General features: G+C 45.7%; 1 protein-coding gene across 14 annotated transcripts in view; it reads left to right on the forward strand.

The window, feature by feature from the left end:
* The window catches only part of RBFOX1 (RNA binding fox-1 homolog 1), a 2,122,525-nt gene that overhangs the window by 633,089 nt on the left and 1,473,700 nt on the right, over window positions 1–15,736 (forward strand). For 4 of the 14 annotated variants that reach the window (XM_080678235.1, XM_080678231.1, XM_080678238.1 and 1 more), the window contains exon 1: window positions 13,477–14,418. The exons of 9 other annotated variants lie outside the window; for them this stretch is intronic. The gene's annotated coding sequence lies outside the window, so the exon portion shown is untranslated. Of the gene's footprint in view, window positions 1–13,430; window positions 14,419–15,736 lie in introns of those variants that run through there. One more of the 14 variants, XM_080678230.1, reaches the window with a different exon arrangement.

Raw genomic sequence — 15,736 nt, forward strand, 5'->3', positions numbered from 1 at the left:
ACAGGGGTTTTGAACATTGGCGCCGTTGACATTGGGGCTGGATCATTCTTTGTGGTGGGGGGCTGCCTGGGCATTGTAGGAAGTTGAGCAACATCCCCAGCCTCCACCTATTAGATTCCAAAAGAATCCCCCACTAGTAATGACAGCCAGAAATGTCACTATACATGGCCAAACATCCCCTGGGGACCAACATTAGCCCCCTGTTCAATGGAGATATTTACACACTTTCTTGGGAAAGGAGCAACTGATTCAGCCAGGAGAAGTGGAGTGAAGGGTGATGGCAGTTGAGTTGGGTCTTCAGATAAGAATTATGGCTCAACAAGCGGTGAAGTAGCAGCTCAACACACCAGGCAAAGGGGATGAAGTGGTGTGACAGTATCTAGGTCAGGGGTGGGCAAACTTTTTGACTCGAGGGCCACAATGGGTTCTTAAACTGGACCGGAGGGCCGGAACAAAAGCATGGATGGAGTGTTTGTGTGAACTAATATAAATTCAAAGTAAAGGAGCAGAGGGGAGAGCAAGAGAACCCTCTGCTCTTTCGGCTCTGCGGGCCGGATAGAACAGCCAAACGGGCTGGATCCGGCCTGCGGGCCATAGTTTGCCCACGGCTGATCTAGGTTGTTTCAAGCACGATGGGTAGTTCTTTGTGGGCAAAATTAGACTGTATGGCAAACAAGGCTATAAGGTTAGGCTTGGGTCAGTTCTTGGGAGAGTCTTGTATGCCAAGCAAAGATGTTTGGATGTTATCCCATAGATAATAGAGAGGCAATGAGGTTATTCATTAGTTAGTTGGTATGTTAATTTTGCATTGCATTGCCTATCTGATTATTTGACTGTTCAGAACCTGGTAACAACACTCCAGTTTCCTTCAAGAGAATTACCCATCCATCATTTCTAGACTGGGTGATTTCGGTGGGGTGGACACCATGCTCTGGTTTCATAGATCTGGCTGACCAGGGCACTGTGTCCACCTCGACATGCGATTGGTTCAGTGATGGGCATGTGACCCCATGTGGATCAGTGGGGGCATACTTTAGGGATTTTTCTAGAACTACTGGGGGTATAAAGAAGCTTTCTCTGATGGGGCCACTAGCTTGGTAGAATATTATCTTCAAGTTTGGACTTAACGGAGGGCATCTTGACACAACAACTGAAGAGCCTGCTGAGGACGCCGCTAAGACAGAGAAAAGCAGAAACATGAGACAGGAGCCTCAGAGAGAACGATCTCCATTGTGATAGCCTTTGGCGCCAGCAAGGCCTAAAGGTCCTGCCACTGTAGAATTTTCAGCCCATGTCAATAAATCTCATTTCTAGTTTAAACTGGTTTGAGTTGAGTTTCTGTCACTGAGAATGGAAATAGAAGCCTGAACAAGTACCGTATTTAAAACACTGTTTTTGGACATCTGGAGAATGGAGGAGGCAGGGAATGGTTTCCACCAGGAGACCAGCTCTGAGGATCTGGTACCAGCCCAGACAATAGATGACAAGATGCAATGAGTGGAAATGAAGGGAACTTAAGAGAGTGAAGGAGGAAATAAGAGTTTACTTTTAGACATCTTGAGTTGCATGCAGGACACCCATCTCCCTCCATAACCCAATCCATCCTCTCTCCCCCCACCCTTTCCTCTCATGTCTCTGCCATCTCGTTAGGATTCTAGCTCAACGACCCAGCCTCCTGGGATTGGGGCCATGGCAGTCAGCCTCTAAGATGACACTATGTGATCCCTGTCTCCTGGCATCCACATTCTTGTGTAACCTTTTCCCTGGAAGTGTGGGCTGGACTTATTGACTCACATCAAATGAGTGGAATATGCAGAAATAATGAAATATCACTTCGAAGATGAGGTCAAAATAAAACAATAGCTTCCCCTTGGGGTGTTTCTCTTTTACTCTGAGAGGAGACAGCTGCCATGTTGTAAGCTGCCCAGTGGAGAGGCCCATGTGGCAATAAACTGAGGGTGGACACTGGCGAACTGGGATACTCAGTCCAAGAACATGGGAGGCACTGGATCCTCCCAGCAATCACACGAGTGAGCGTGGAAGTGGATCCTTCCTGAGTAGAGCCCGTAAAACTGCAGCAACATCAGACACTTGAGCCAGAGGTACCCTACTGGCTGTCTCGTGCCTTATCCTGACTCATGGCCGCTGTGAGTTAATGCTTGCTGTTTGAGCTGCTAAATTTCGGAGTAAATAGATATGCAGCAATAGATAACTGTTACAGTAGGTTTTGTTCCCATTTATTTTACATACATAGTAGACACTCAATAAATACATGTAGAACGAGACAGCAACCCAAACCAAGGACTGTCCGTGGCTGCGTGGGTGGGGGGAGGGCCGTCATCAACTAAGAAGGTAGCTTCAGTGAGATAGTATGAAGATACAAACCAGAATACAGTAAGTAGGTCATTGGATGGCGGAGGAAGGAGGAGATAAACAGGGATGGATTGCTGTTTTCAGAAAGCTTGGTGGTGGAGAGAGACCCAGAGTAGTGCACTTCATGTTTAAGAGGAGCTGAAGGAGGAGGATTAGTATGGGAGCCTCAGCAGGTTTCTATCCTGATGGCCAGGGGAGTTTGAAGACAGAGCAGAGGGAGAGATTAACTGGTGGAGAAGGATCCTAGAGGAGGGGAGGGAAGGCGGGAGCAGAGCGCTCTGGCAGGGCATCTAGCCTTGGCACTGAGAAGTGTGTTCAGATAAGTACTTACATTTTGGTTCAACATCTGTCCTGTGCTGTTCTCTTCTGTATTCTCTGTGAACGACTCCAGAAAAATGTGGTTGCTTTTATTGCCAAGTTGCTTAATTGCCTTACGAAATAATGGCAAGCAAGCGCGACTTGGAGCTTTCGAGCTCAGAGACGAATCAAAGCAGGAAGAGGTAGAGAAATCAAAGAGACCGATGGCCTTTTCATTGACAGTCACACGTGGGTTACCCCTTCTTTTGTCAGTCTATTAATGGTTGCTGACATCTGCAAAATTCTTTTAAAGCTAAAAATAGAGAGGGAGGCAAGAAAATTCTACCTGCTATCATAAGGCATATATGGTTTATCCTTTACTTCCACCCCCACCTTTGCCATTAATAAAAGAACTTATTGTGCAAATGCCAGGTTCCAGAACATTCTTCAATAGTAATTCAAGGATTACTACCACCTCATACTCTCTAAAATGACCTGTCGAAAAGAAATGAGGACCTACTTTCTTTGGTCTACCACCTAAAACCGCCAATGCATTTTCACCTGATTGCACTATATCTTCACACCTGTGAGCCAGGGAGGGCTTTGAGGTTTGACTGCCTCTAGGCTGCCTGCGTGGAACAAGAACTGAGCCTCCTGAAGCCTAATTTGTTTCTTCTCAGTAATGCATTACATCACCGTTCCTTAGTCCTACTTATGGCTCCAGAGACTCCAAAACAGCACTTCCTGAGTGGTCCCATGGGTTCCCTGCAAAATACCTGTAGGTTATAATGTATTCGTGGTACATAATCAGTGCTTCAGAATCCTGCTAACAATTATCTCCTTTCTCTGAGTTTTTTGAGCACAGCAAGCAATCATGTTTTCAAAGAGAAGGGAAATAACCATGCACAAAGCCCTCAGGTCATAAAAACTGTTAAATCCCCGCCCTTTCCCCACCTCAAGCCACAGGTCATTCTTCTGTTGGACTAAATACACAGTTGTTTCACACCAGGAACTTGGAACATCTGTGATAGGAATACATGGCGTGTGTGTGTGTGTGTGCGCGCGTGTAGGGGATTTGAAAATTCAGGTTCCTAGGTCTCATCTCAGACTTCCTGAATCCGAATCTCTAGGGTGGTGCCCCGGATCTGGATTTTGGTAAGCATTAGAGACGATCTTTACATGCACAACAGTTAGACAACCACAGGCATTTGAACAAGTCTATGGAGCTTCATAGGTGATGAGAGACACAGGAACTTTCCATTCCTACAGGGCACATCTCTGACTGCTCCTGCAAAGCCAACATTTCCCCTCCCTTTTTCACGGGGACATTGAGGAAACAAAAGATACTGTCACTGCCCTGCACCCCAGGCCCCTCTCCCTATGTGTTTCCCCTTCCCTTGATGCATCCTGGGCTTCTGAACGTCAGCACCATTGCCTAAGGACCCTCTCTGACCACTAGCTCCCATGCTAGCCATACCCAAGGAAGGCTGGAAGTGGCTTTGGAGTAATACTCCCTCCATAAACAACTAACCCTTAACCAGTGACTGATGGGAATCAATCCTCCCTGCCCTGAGTGGATAGCTTTAGGGGCATGTGCTAGCCTGGCTTCTGGAGTTCTTTAGTGGACATACTCTGCAGTTACCCACAGTGCTAACTTGTTTGAAATACACTATTGTTAGTGCCTGTCCCTTCCCTAGCTTACTTCCCACTCCCTGGCCATTGTTTCCTGGGGTCACCTCCCAAATTTGTACTCGCTCTTAAATACTTATCTCAGGTTCTGCTGCTGGGGGAACCCAAAGGAACGTCTAGACAAATGTCCCAGAGCATTTGGAGCCACGCCTAAAGCAGTGGAGGAGGGAAAAGCAGAGAAGACATGTACACATGCTTCATGGAAGAGAGTTCACTTTTGACCAAGTGCCCCAACTGTATCCTTTAGATGTTTATATTCCCAAATTTTAGCCACTTACCCATATTTCCTCATATCAACTACTACATAGTCTTGACAATATTCCTGGTGATTTTTAAAACTTTAGATATTATGCCTCTTAATAGAAATATTAGGAATAAATAGAAAAACATGAAATAATGAAAGTATAAGTGGATAGCATTGTAATGCATACTCTGACCATGATTTAGATAATTTACTGCTCAGAGCATCCATAATCCACCAGTAACACTGCAAATGGATATTCTTCTTTGTAAGGTTGCATATTTCATCCTAAATGGCTTAAATATCTTTACTTATCAATTTGTCATAAAATTATGAGGACTTAAAATAAAGTAAGTGCATTTGAAAGAAATTGATTATCAATATCCTATGCTGCTAATACATGAAACATTTTTTTCCTCCCTGGAGTGTTAATACATTAAGGCAAAACTATTTATATTTATAAATTCATTAACTATTTACACCTCATTGACATAACTTTTTTTTTCTTGAGAAGACTCACTTTCAACCTTCACAGTTGACTTTAGTGAAAACATTGAAATCAGCATTTATGGATTTAAAAAATATATATTTTTTGAGCAGGACTTGAGGATATGTTCATAATGCTTTGTTTCATTGGCCTTTAGACCCCCTAAACCTACGGAGGTTTTGGAGGTGCAACAAAGCATGCCACACCCTGGAGTCAGACTGTCAAGAATTTTAAAATGAGATCTTGAGCTTGTTAGGTTGTAAGCTTTGAAAATGTGCCCTTTTCCTTTGAGCTTCGGTTTCTTTATCTGTGAGATGGGAATAATGATACCACCTGCCTTTTTTACTTCTCTGAGGTTAGCTGTCCTCTTGAGGCTTAGCACGGAGAAAGCCCTCAACATTGTTTTCATTTTTCCTCAAGTCATAAGCAGACATATAATCATGACCTCCTCCAGCAGGAGAATGAAACTGGCTTGTTACTCCCAAGTCAACATTCCGCTGTGAGTGAAATAGGCAAAGGCCTCTTGTTAATGACTAGTCAGACTCAGGACTTGCTGTTGCTTTAAAAGCTGGGCAAAAGGAGCAAGTGGTCAGCTTTGCACAGGTTGCCTTGGGGAGTCATCAGGACCAAGGGGATTTCATCCTCCTTATTAGTTCAAGGCAGTCTTGGCCTGGACGGGAACCTCCCAGGAAACATCCAGAGGATTGCTGAGGCCACCTTGCGATTCTTAAAGATGACCCTGCTCTGTACGTTACATAGAAGTCACCCTTCACTCCGCCCCATCGGGCAGTTGGTGTGCCAGGCACGATGCTGAGGGCCCGCTCCTGGATTACGCCATTTAGTTCTCATGACGACCTTGGGCGAGAGGAGTCATTGCTGAGCGGAGTTTGAATCCCAAGCCAACTACGTCCTCCCTTGGTGACTGTGAGCGAATTCCTTCATTTCTCTAAACCCCCGTTTCCACATCTGTCACATGAGGGTAATAATAAAACCTGGTTTGCCCGGCTGGTGTGGCTCAGTGATTGAGCATTGACTTATGAGCCAGGAGGTCACAGTTTGATTCCCAGTCAGGGCACATGCCCCGGTTGCAGGCTGGATCACCAATAGGAGCTTGGCAGGAGGCCCCAGTAAGCGGCGTGGAGAGATTCTCTCTCATCATTCATGTTTCTATCTCTCTCTCCCTCTCCCTCTCTGAAATCAATGAAAATATATGTAAGAAAACAAACAAGCAACAACAAAAAAATCCTGGTTTGGGGGGTTGTGATGAAGAACCAATGAGAATATGAGTGGAGGTGTAGAGCATGATGCCTGGTGCATAGAAAGCCTGGGGAAATGCTAATTGTTATCACTGCATTGCTACTAGCAGTAGTATTATTTCTACTGCTACTGGCACCATATTGATGAGGATGCTTTAGATCAGTGGCTCTCACCCGGGGTCACTGTGCCCTCCAGGGAGCATATGGAAATGTCTGGAGAAATTTTTGGTTCTCACCACATGGGGGCAGTCAGGGAGTGCTGCTATCAAGTGTGATAGAGGCCAAGGTTGCTATCATGTACATGGCACAGGTATTCCCCTCTGCCCCCCAACAAAGGATCACCCAGCTCAAAATATCAATAGTGCCAACTCTGAGAAACACTGCTTTAGGCCATCTATCATCTTAAACAAGCTTATGCAATAGGGATGAACCCCAGGTACAGGGAAGGCAGTACTATGGTAGTTTCCAATGCTGGTTGATAGAGCAGCTCCATAACTTCATAGATGTTACTGGTTCTTTATCCTTCCCTGTCCTGTCAGCCTCGGGCTACTCATAGGTATCTGTGGCAGGTCCAGAGGCCAGAGCCACACCAGGAAATATCTGGAAGGATACAAAAACAAAATCTTTTCCTATGGCTCTCGCTTAAGCAAATCAACCACCTTTTCTTGGATTCAATGGTATAGACCCAGTGACAATTCCTGAGCTGATCCCTTACAAGGAGCCTACAATTATCAAGCTTGGAATAGGTGTCAACTGTAGTGTCCTCTGTAGTAATAGTATTATTACTTTAATTATGTTATCATCATCATCATCATCCTCATTTTACATACAGAGAAGTGGAGGATTAGTGATGTTTAAAAGATGTTGCATAGCTCACATTACTACTAAATGGTAGATTCATGAAATGAAAACAGACTGTGCTACTCTAGTGCGCTATCCATTAATTTTTTAAAGATATATTTTTAAAGATGTATGATAATTTCAGACATCTTTGATTTCAGAAAGGAAGGAAGAGGGGAGAGAAAGAAACATCAATGATGAGAGAGAATCATTGATTGGCTGCCTCCTGCACGCCCCCTATTGGAGATTGAACCCACAACCTGGGCATGTGCCCTTGACCGGGAGCGAACCAGGGACCCTTCAGTGAGCAGGCTGATGCTCTATCCACTGAGCCAAACCGGCTAGGGCAATAGTACATTTCTTTTTCTTTTAATCAATCAATTAACTAATTAATTAATTTATTGTCTAAAGTTTTATATATGTCTCCTTTTTTCCCCCCCGCTTGATTTCCCCTCCCCCCAGCCATTCCCACCCTGGGCAAGCCCCCACCGCCCCAGTGTTTGTGTCCATTGGTTATGCTAATATGCATGCTTACAAGTCCTTTGGTTGCTCTCTAACCCCCCCTCCTCCCCTGCCATTGTCTCTGAATCTATTCTTGTTCATCATATGAGTGAGATCATGTGATATTTATCTTTCTCCGACTGGCTTATTTCTTAAAGATATACTAAATGGCACATAAACTAGGTCATCCTTAAACCAAAGACATAGTGTAGTCTCCACTCAGCATTGGCCAAGCAGTAGGGAATCATTGTTCACTTAATTCTGATCATACTCAAAATATTTGTTTCCAAAATGCTTTTTATATAAATAGGCTCCCTTTGGTACTGCAGATCACTGAACTTCCATCTTTGTTTTTCTTACTCCAAGACCAATAGTCTAGGAATTTCTACACCCATGATCATACATCACTAACATGACTTAAGCCCACCTACATGGAGTATGAGTCCTGGTAAACAGAAGGACAAGATGCATCATGATTTATGCTTCATGAACCCAGCTCTGACACAAAATAGACCAGTTTTGGGTCCTGGCCTAAACTTTCACCAGCTCTGTGTGTGTGAGACCAACTCACTGAATCTCCTCTTTCTTTTAAGCTTTGCTTTCCTCATTTTTAAAACGGAAATAAAATAGTACTTAAAGTTGTGCAGTGAAGATTAAATAATACATCTAAAACGTTTATATAGTAAATGTCACATGCTTGTTATCGCGACTGCTATTCTTATCATCATGATTGTTCAAAATGTTATTTTTGCTAATGTTATTGCTATCTTCATCAGTATTTGGAAGATGTAGGCAGGAGAGGAAAAAGGATGAGCCCAAGGCGAAGTGGAGAAACCATCATGTTGAGTATTTCAAGGACATTTTTGAAAAAGAAAATTAATCTTTTCAGAAAAAGGGAGCTCATTCCTAGACACTGGATGGCTTATTCTTAGTATTAAGTGCCTTGGTTAATATAAAAACACTGAAGTACATGATAGCTGGTGAGTTATCTGAACCAATCAATAATTATATATCGAGCATCTGCCATGTGCCCAGTGACTAAGGGGGGAATAGAGAATGTAAGGTGTAATCCATTCCCATGTGATTGATCCTCACACTGTTTTAATTAGGTCATTAGTTGACCCGGAGTGTGATAAAGCTTTGAGGTAAGCCTGAAGCCTGAAAACTTGAGGGCAAGGCAGGTCTTCCATAATATTGGGATTGTGGGAAGAATCTTATTAAATCAGAGTCATTTATAAATAAATATGAGAATTGCATCCTCTCTTCAGTGACTGCTATTGAAAAGTATCCTTGGGAAGAGAAACAGGATGCTTGACTAATTCAAGTTTTTTTCATTTGCTTTTTCCTTCCTTCTCCTACTCTGTCTAATATGCCATCCGTCATCCCTAAAACTCTTGGAATACTGTGGAGTAACCGAATAATCCCTAGAATTCACTAGACATTTACACTGGAAAGTTCTTTAAAAATATAAAATAGTAATTAGTAAAATGATCATTGAAACATCAGTAAAGACAGAGCCATGTCCAGGCCATGGGCACTGGAGTTATGGATGGTGGGTCTTGGCAAGATTGAGTCCTTCTACCAAAAACTGCCTGGTGAAGCAAACATGCCTTTCGTTTCAATTCAAGGGCCCTTTCCCCAGCCTACGGCTTCGGAGTTCATTGTCTTGCCTCCCCCACCATCTTCCAGCTCTTTGAATTCAGCAAGACTCTGCTGAACAGATTTGCTGTTCCCTGAAGGAACTATACTCTGTTTTGCTTCAGTCTCATAAGCTGTGTTCTTTTTCAGGAATGTCCTTCACCCAATTCTTTGGGTAATTCCTACTTCTCTGCTTAGAGGTGATCTCCTCTAGAAAGCTTTGCCCGACTTCCTTTCTTTCCCTCTTTTTTGTTTACATGTTCCATTCTTTCAAAACGATTGGGATGTTTATTTATGTTCCTACCTATCATATTAGACTATATGCTTCTTGAATGCAGAGACTGTGTCTAGTTTATATAATAAATAGTTTCCATGAGAGACTAGCCTCCTGTAAGCTACATGTTTGATGGCTGAAAAAAATTAAAGAGTAAATGAATACAGGTGAGCACTCAGTCCATCACAAAGAGGTCAGCCCATTGAGATAGCAATCACCGCAGGGAAGAAGGATGGTTCACCAAACAGTTATTAAGCTTATGATGTGCTAGGCACCATGCACTAATGAAAAGTCCTTGACATCAAGGGCATTTCAGTCCAATGGAGAACAGCGTTTACTATAGGCGGAGACAAATGATATGATAAAGTTAAATTGAGGTGCTCAGGGATTTCAAAACAGGGACACTGGCCTTATCTCTGTGTGGGGGATGGGGTTGTCAGGGAGAAAGTGATATCCACAGGGAGATCTAAAATATAAACAGGAGCTATCCAGGAAAAGAGGGTCTGTAGAATTATTCTAGATTGGAGGGACAACATGTGCAAAGGGTTGGAGACAAGCAAGAGCAGATTACTGCTGGATCATAGGGTCAGTGCAAAATGAGAACCAGTAAACCCAGGAGGTTTTAACCCATGTGGAATACTTTAGACTTCACCTTGGGGGGCAATGAGGAGCCATAGAATGACCCTAAGCTTGAAAGTGAGATGATGGAATTTACACTCTCTATAGATCTTGAGCGCTTTGAGCAGGGTTCGTGCACTCTCAGCCATCCATGAGACTACAAAGTCATTCTTACCTAACAGTGTTATGGAAGACACCATTTTGACATCTGCTTAAGTCACAAATTGTAAAGTATTTTTCATGTCCAGTAGGAGGAGCCCAAGTCTCCATGTTCTTTACAGCTAGAGCTGGGCGCTTCTGGGCCCTAGGTTGTCCTAGAAGCTATTTATTTCAGCACCGCTCCTAACCTACAAGTGGCTCAACATAGAGGAGAAAGAAAAATCGCCCAGAATGGGAAAGGTTCTTGTGAAAAAGAAACTAATACTTTCCAAATGAATAGCATGATAGCATGCTATATTGATCTTTACTCTAATTCTGTTTTAAATTGTAATGGATGTCTCCCTCACTCATGGTAAGTGTTCTTAAGACACGTAGCAACACAGGTATTAGTGAGTCATGCCTGACACTCATTGCTAATATAACTAAGCTTATTTCTACTCCAAAATAAATAAGTCAGAGTCTACTTAGACTGATCTTGATTTTGAGATAGTTGAATATGTTTTATTTCATTTCCAATGGAAAAATATATATTAAAAAATAATAAAAGCACCTAGAGATTACCCATTTTAATGAAACAACAGCCAGTGTTCCTGCCTTGAATGATTGCATTTCCCCCTTCAGGAATAAAAAAGAAGGAGCAGAGAGAAACAATTCCTGTTGGTGAATTTGCACAAAACATTATATTTCAACAGAACTTCCCATTAACTGCCATTTATTTCTTCTCTCATTATTGATAATTTGCTTTTAAATTGAGAATACCTCTTTTACAACCCATCTCATCTCCCTGCGCGGCTAGACAATTACATTTAAATTCCGTGTTTTTTCCCATTGTGAACAATTTCTAGGGGGAAATGATCACGATGTTAGTAACCCAGATTTATGGCTCCATTGTGCTATTGCTGAAGGATAAGAGACCAGGAGAAAGGGGAAAAAAGTTGTTTACATACAAATATATTATTACCAAAGAGAGTCCTAAGGAAGCATATGGTAAATCCAACCCTAATTGCAAAATTATCTACTGGGGCCAAATGATAAAAGATGTCTTTCTGGGTTTTTCAAAGTTATTTTCTCAAATGATGATAAAATGGCACATTAAAAAAAATTCCAGCCCAGCCGGCGTAGCTCAGTGGTGTTGAGCATGGACCTATGAACCAGGAGGTCACGGTTCAATTCTGGATCAGGACACATGCCCAGGTTGCAGGCTTGATTCCCATGCAGGAGGCAGTTGATCAATGATTCTCTCTCATCATTGATATTTCTATCTCTCTCTCCCTCTCCCTTCCTCTCTGAAATCAATTATATATATATATATATATATATATATATATATATATTTAAAATTTCCAGTTGTTGATACAAGTTCCCTTTCTTTGTTTTACTCTAATGTTGGAAGACATGTAGCCTGACAGGATTGTAGAGGAACTCCTCTGATACTATTATTTGTTAGGCACAAGGCAATACATACGATACAAAGCAATACATGTAATATATTCCCTACTTTTGGAAATCTTCAGTCCTACTTGGAAGAGGGGACATGCTGGAAAAAATTAACAAACAAACAAACAAAAATACACAAGAAAAGGACAGAATAGGAAAATGAACATCAGCCTCAGACCCAATGCTTAGTCTGATCTGGCCTGTCCAATGGCATGCAGAAGGCAGCATAGGTAGTAGGAAATCACATCAAATTTGGAAGACCTGCCCAGGAATCCTGGTTCCTTGCAGTTGTGTGACCTTGAGCAAACTTTAACTCCTAGGACCTCAAACTTTCCTGTGCAACAAAATCACCTAGAATGCTAACTTCTTAAAACAAAAACAAAAACAAAAACAACGCAGAGTTTCTGGCCTAGGAGGTGAGTCCAGGGCGGAGCTCAGGGAAGAAGAAACATCCCTTGAACCTCTCTAAGCATTCATTGTGATTTGTGAAATGGATACACCCACAGTACCTACTTCAACTAGTTGTTGGGAAAGTTTAAGGTAAATGCTTAAAATAACATCTGGTGAAACGTGCTTACTAAGTGGTCGGTACTTATCTTCAGGCTCTACGGCAACTGCTAAGAGGTCAACCCCTAGACCACTGGTTCCCAACTGTTCTTTGGCCATGCCCCACCTAAGCATCTCTAAAATCCTGATGCCCCCCCTCCATGACATATAATTCCTATTGTTTAAAAAGTGAACTCCCATTCACGTAGAGGAAGCCTGAAAGGCCATTAACTTAGTCTAAACAAGCTTCCAAAGAACATGGCATCCATGAAAGAGAAAAATGAAAGAACAAAAGGACAGTTGAAGTACTGAGGAAGAAATCACTAAGAAATTATTAAAAACATAATAATAATATGAAATGATATGAACAAATAGCAAATAAAGTTTCAAAACATATAAGAGAGAACTGAAATGCATAAGCCCCTAGAAAAATAAGAAATGCTAAAAAATTCACTGTTAATAACTCATTCTGGAATTGCCCCCCTTAAAAATCAAATTGCCTCCCCTGTGGGGCATGTGCCCCATGTTGGGAACCACTATTCCAGAACCTATGTGTGCAGATTTGGTGGCCAGTAAGAGGCCAGGGCAGGGAGGCCCAGGCCTGCAGGCATTCTTTCCCTGCATTGCATTAGGCCTGGATAACTTTTTGCATCTTAGATACTACTCCAGATTTAAAGATTCACCAGAAAACTTCCTTAGACCAAGAGTAGTATGGGCCAGAAACTGCCTCCACTTACTAACTAACTCACCATCTCTCAGGGGTATTTGCTCTCTGGGGGTGGTGGGGTGGTGAAGGGTGGGACTAGAGTGGGGCACTCATGCTCAATGGCCCACCCACTTTGGGAGACAAAGTCTTCCGGAGGTGAAGGGCCTGGGCTCACTGACCCCACTGCCAACTTTCACCCCTTCACCCATTAGGCCAGAAGCAGGAGCTCTGGGTCGCACCAGCTGCCGCTCGCTGGAAGCGGGACTGCATGCGTGATGGTGGCGGAGGCAGCGGTAGCGAAGCGAAGGGGGAGGGGGTGTCCCTCGCGAATCGGATTATTTTTGGCTCCGCAGCCTGGGCTGCTCGCCGCCTGTCGTGCGCGCACACACATTCACGCACACACATTCACACACACACACACACACACACACACACACACTCACACGCGCGCGCGCACACGCGCACTCACATGCACACATTTTTGCGCTCGCTCTCTTGCGCTCTCCTTTGTTTATTTTCTAATCGATATTTTTGTTTGAGGATCTTCTCGTCACTCTTTCCCGCCCGCCCGCCAGTGCTCTTGTGGGCCTGCCGGGCGCACACCGCTCCCCTCCATCACCCCAGCCCTCCTCCCGGTCTCCCCGAGCTCGGGGTTTGAAGGTCACCTCCTTTCCTGTCCCCGTGCGAGCCGCGCCACCGCCGCCTCCTCCGCTGGAGCCCGTGGCACAGGCTGCGCTGCCCTGAAGTGGTTTTCACAGCGGCAGCGGCAGCGGACCCAGCCCAGGGGCCCCGAAGGGTGGGGAACCCCAACTCAAGAAGGGAATCCCTCCTGCTTCGCCCGCTGCACCCTCGGTGAGGTGGGGGCTCCCTGCCAGCCCTGGAACGGCAGAGGCAGCAGTAGCGGACCCACGCGAGTGCCTCTGCCTCAGGGCAGGAGGAGGAAAGTGTGAAGAGGACACCGGCATCTGGAGGGGAAAGCCGTGCGCCCCGCCTCCCGAGCGCGAGGACCGTGAGCCTCCAACCCAGGCAGAGCGCGGAGCAGCGGAAGGCAGAAGGCGGACGACACGCCCAGGGCTGAGACCCCAGGCGCTCCTGACCCCCTGGCCGAGGCCGCCAGGGCCCGGGCTGTCCGGCTCCGCGCCGCGCCCAGCTGCGCCCAGTCTGCCGCCCAGGCAGGGGCGCCAGGGCGGGGCTGACCTGCCAGCGAAGTTGCGGACAGCGTGGGAGAAGCTAGCAACCCCCTTTCGCTGCCTCCAGCTCGTGGTGAGAGTGGCTGGGGGTGCAGAAAGCGCCGGGAATTCGAGGGGCTGGGGTCGAGTGGAAGACGATCTGAGCTCGGCCGGCCTGGAGTTCTAGGTAAGTCCACGAGGAGTTACCGCCCTGCGTCCCCCTGACCTAACCAGAGGGTCCCCACAAAGGGCAGGGCTGGGTGTTTGCTGGAGAGATGGCTTCCCCCCAGAGCGGAGGTGGGTGCGCTGGACTGGGAACTTTTTCAGCGTGGTGGAGTGGTCTCCCTGCGTGTACTCAGGGGGTCCTGAGATCCTGAGCCCTCTGTGTCCCCCACCCCGCGTCGCTTCCAGAAGCACGCTCTTCCTCTGGAGCCTCAGAGCACCTCAGGAACACGCAGGCTGCCTTGTCCGTCCCCCAGGGAGCGAGTCCCAGGTGCCTGGAGCGGTTGGAAGCTGCCTGCGCACTTTGGTTCCTCTCCCTGGCCTGTTGGAAGCGGGCACTCATCACGCTGCCCTAGTCCCTGCCTTCTCAACAGCCCTTTGCGAGGTCTGAGGGAGGGGTCACTTGGGTGGTCGGGCATGGGGAACCCTTGGTGGGAGGCGGGGAAAGGGAGAGGAAGGTCGCTGAGCTGGAGGGAGAGCATCAGTGTTTATTGGCACCGGTGCCCTGAGGCATCACTGGAGACCCCAGGAGAGGGAGCCAGATTGGGAACTCAGGACCTGGAAACTCCTGCTGAGCCCTGGGTTCCTTCCGCGCTTTAGAATGGGTCCAGGGGGAGGGGATCCCGGGGGCAGCAGACCTCCATGCTGGGAGGAGAGGAGTCCTGGGAGAAGGAGGCAAGGGCAGGGTTAGAGCGCACTGCTCCCACATCCCCGCCACCTCGGGTGGGGGGCAGGCACCTGGCTTGGATGCTTCTGGTGTCGCTGAGACACCAACTCCAGGGACCAGATGTCACTCAGAGCTCAGAAGCTGCCCGCTGAAGCAGAGGGGAAGACCCAGACTGGTGGGGACCAGGAGTCACCAGCTCCAGTCCATGTGACCTGGGCATGGGGGTTTCCTTGCTCCTGCTCAGGCAAAGACTGGGGTGCACCTGCTTGCCTGCCAAGGAGAATTTGGGGTGGAGCTGTTCACATGCTTGGAAATTGCAGGGTAGTTCAGGGAATTGGCACCCAACAGCAGCTCTTCTACAGTTGAACTTAGAAATAATTGTCTGGAAATAGCTTTGTCTGAGCTGAAATATGATGTACCATACTTAGAGTTTTCTTTTATAATAATGATGATTATTTATTTTATATTTTAAAAAAGTCCACTGCACCAAGAGGTCTGGCCTTGTTGGCCCAAGTTTAGGACTCACCCCAGCTAGCGATCCCGCCCTGCTCCTGTCCTAGTTCATTCACCTTCCACTTCCCATTTATTTTTGTTATAAAAGAAAAAAAAAAAAAAG

The sequence above is a fragment of the Plecotus auritus genome, assembly GCF_963455305.1.
Source record: "Plecotus auritus genome assembly, chromosome: 7".
NCBI classification, from domain to species: domain Eukaryota; kingdom Metazoa; phylum Chordata; class Mammalia; order Chiroptera; family Vespertilionidae; genus Plecotus; species Plecotus auritus.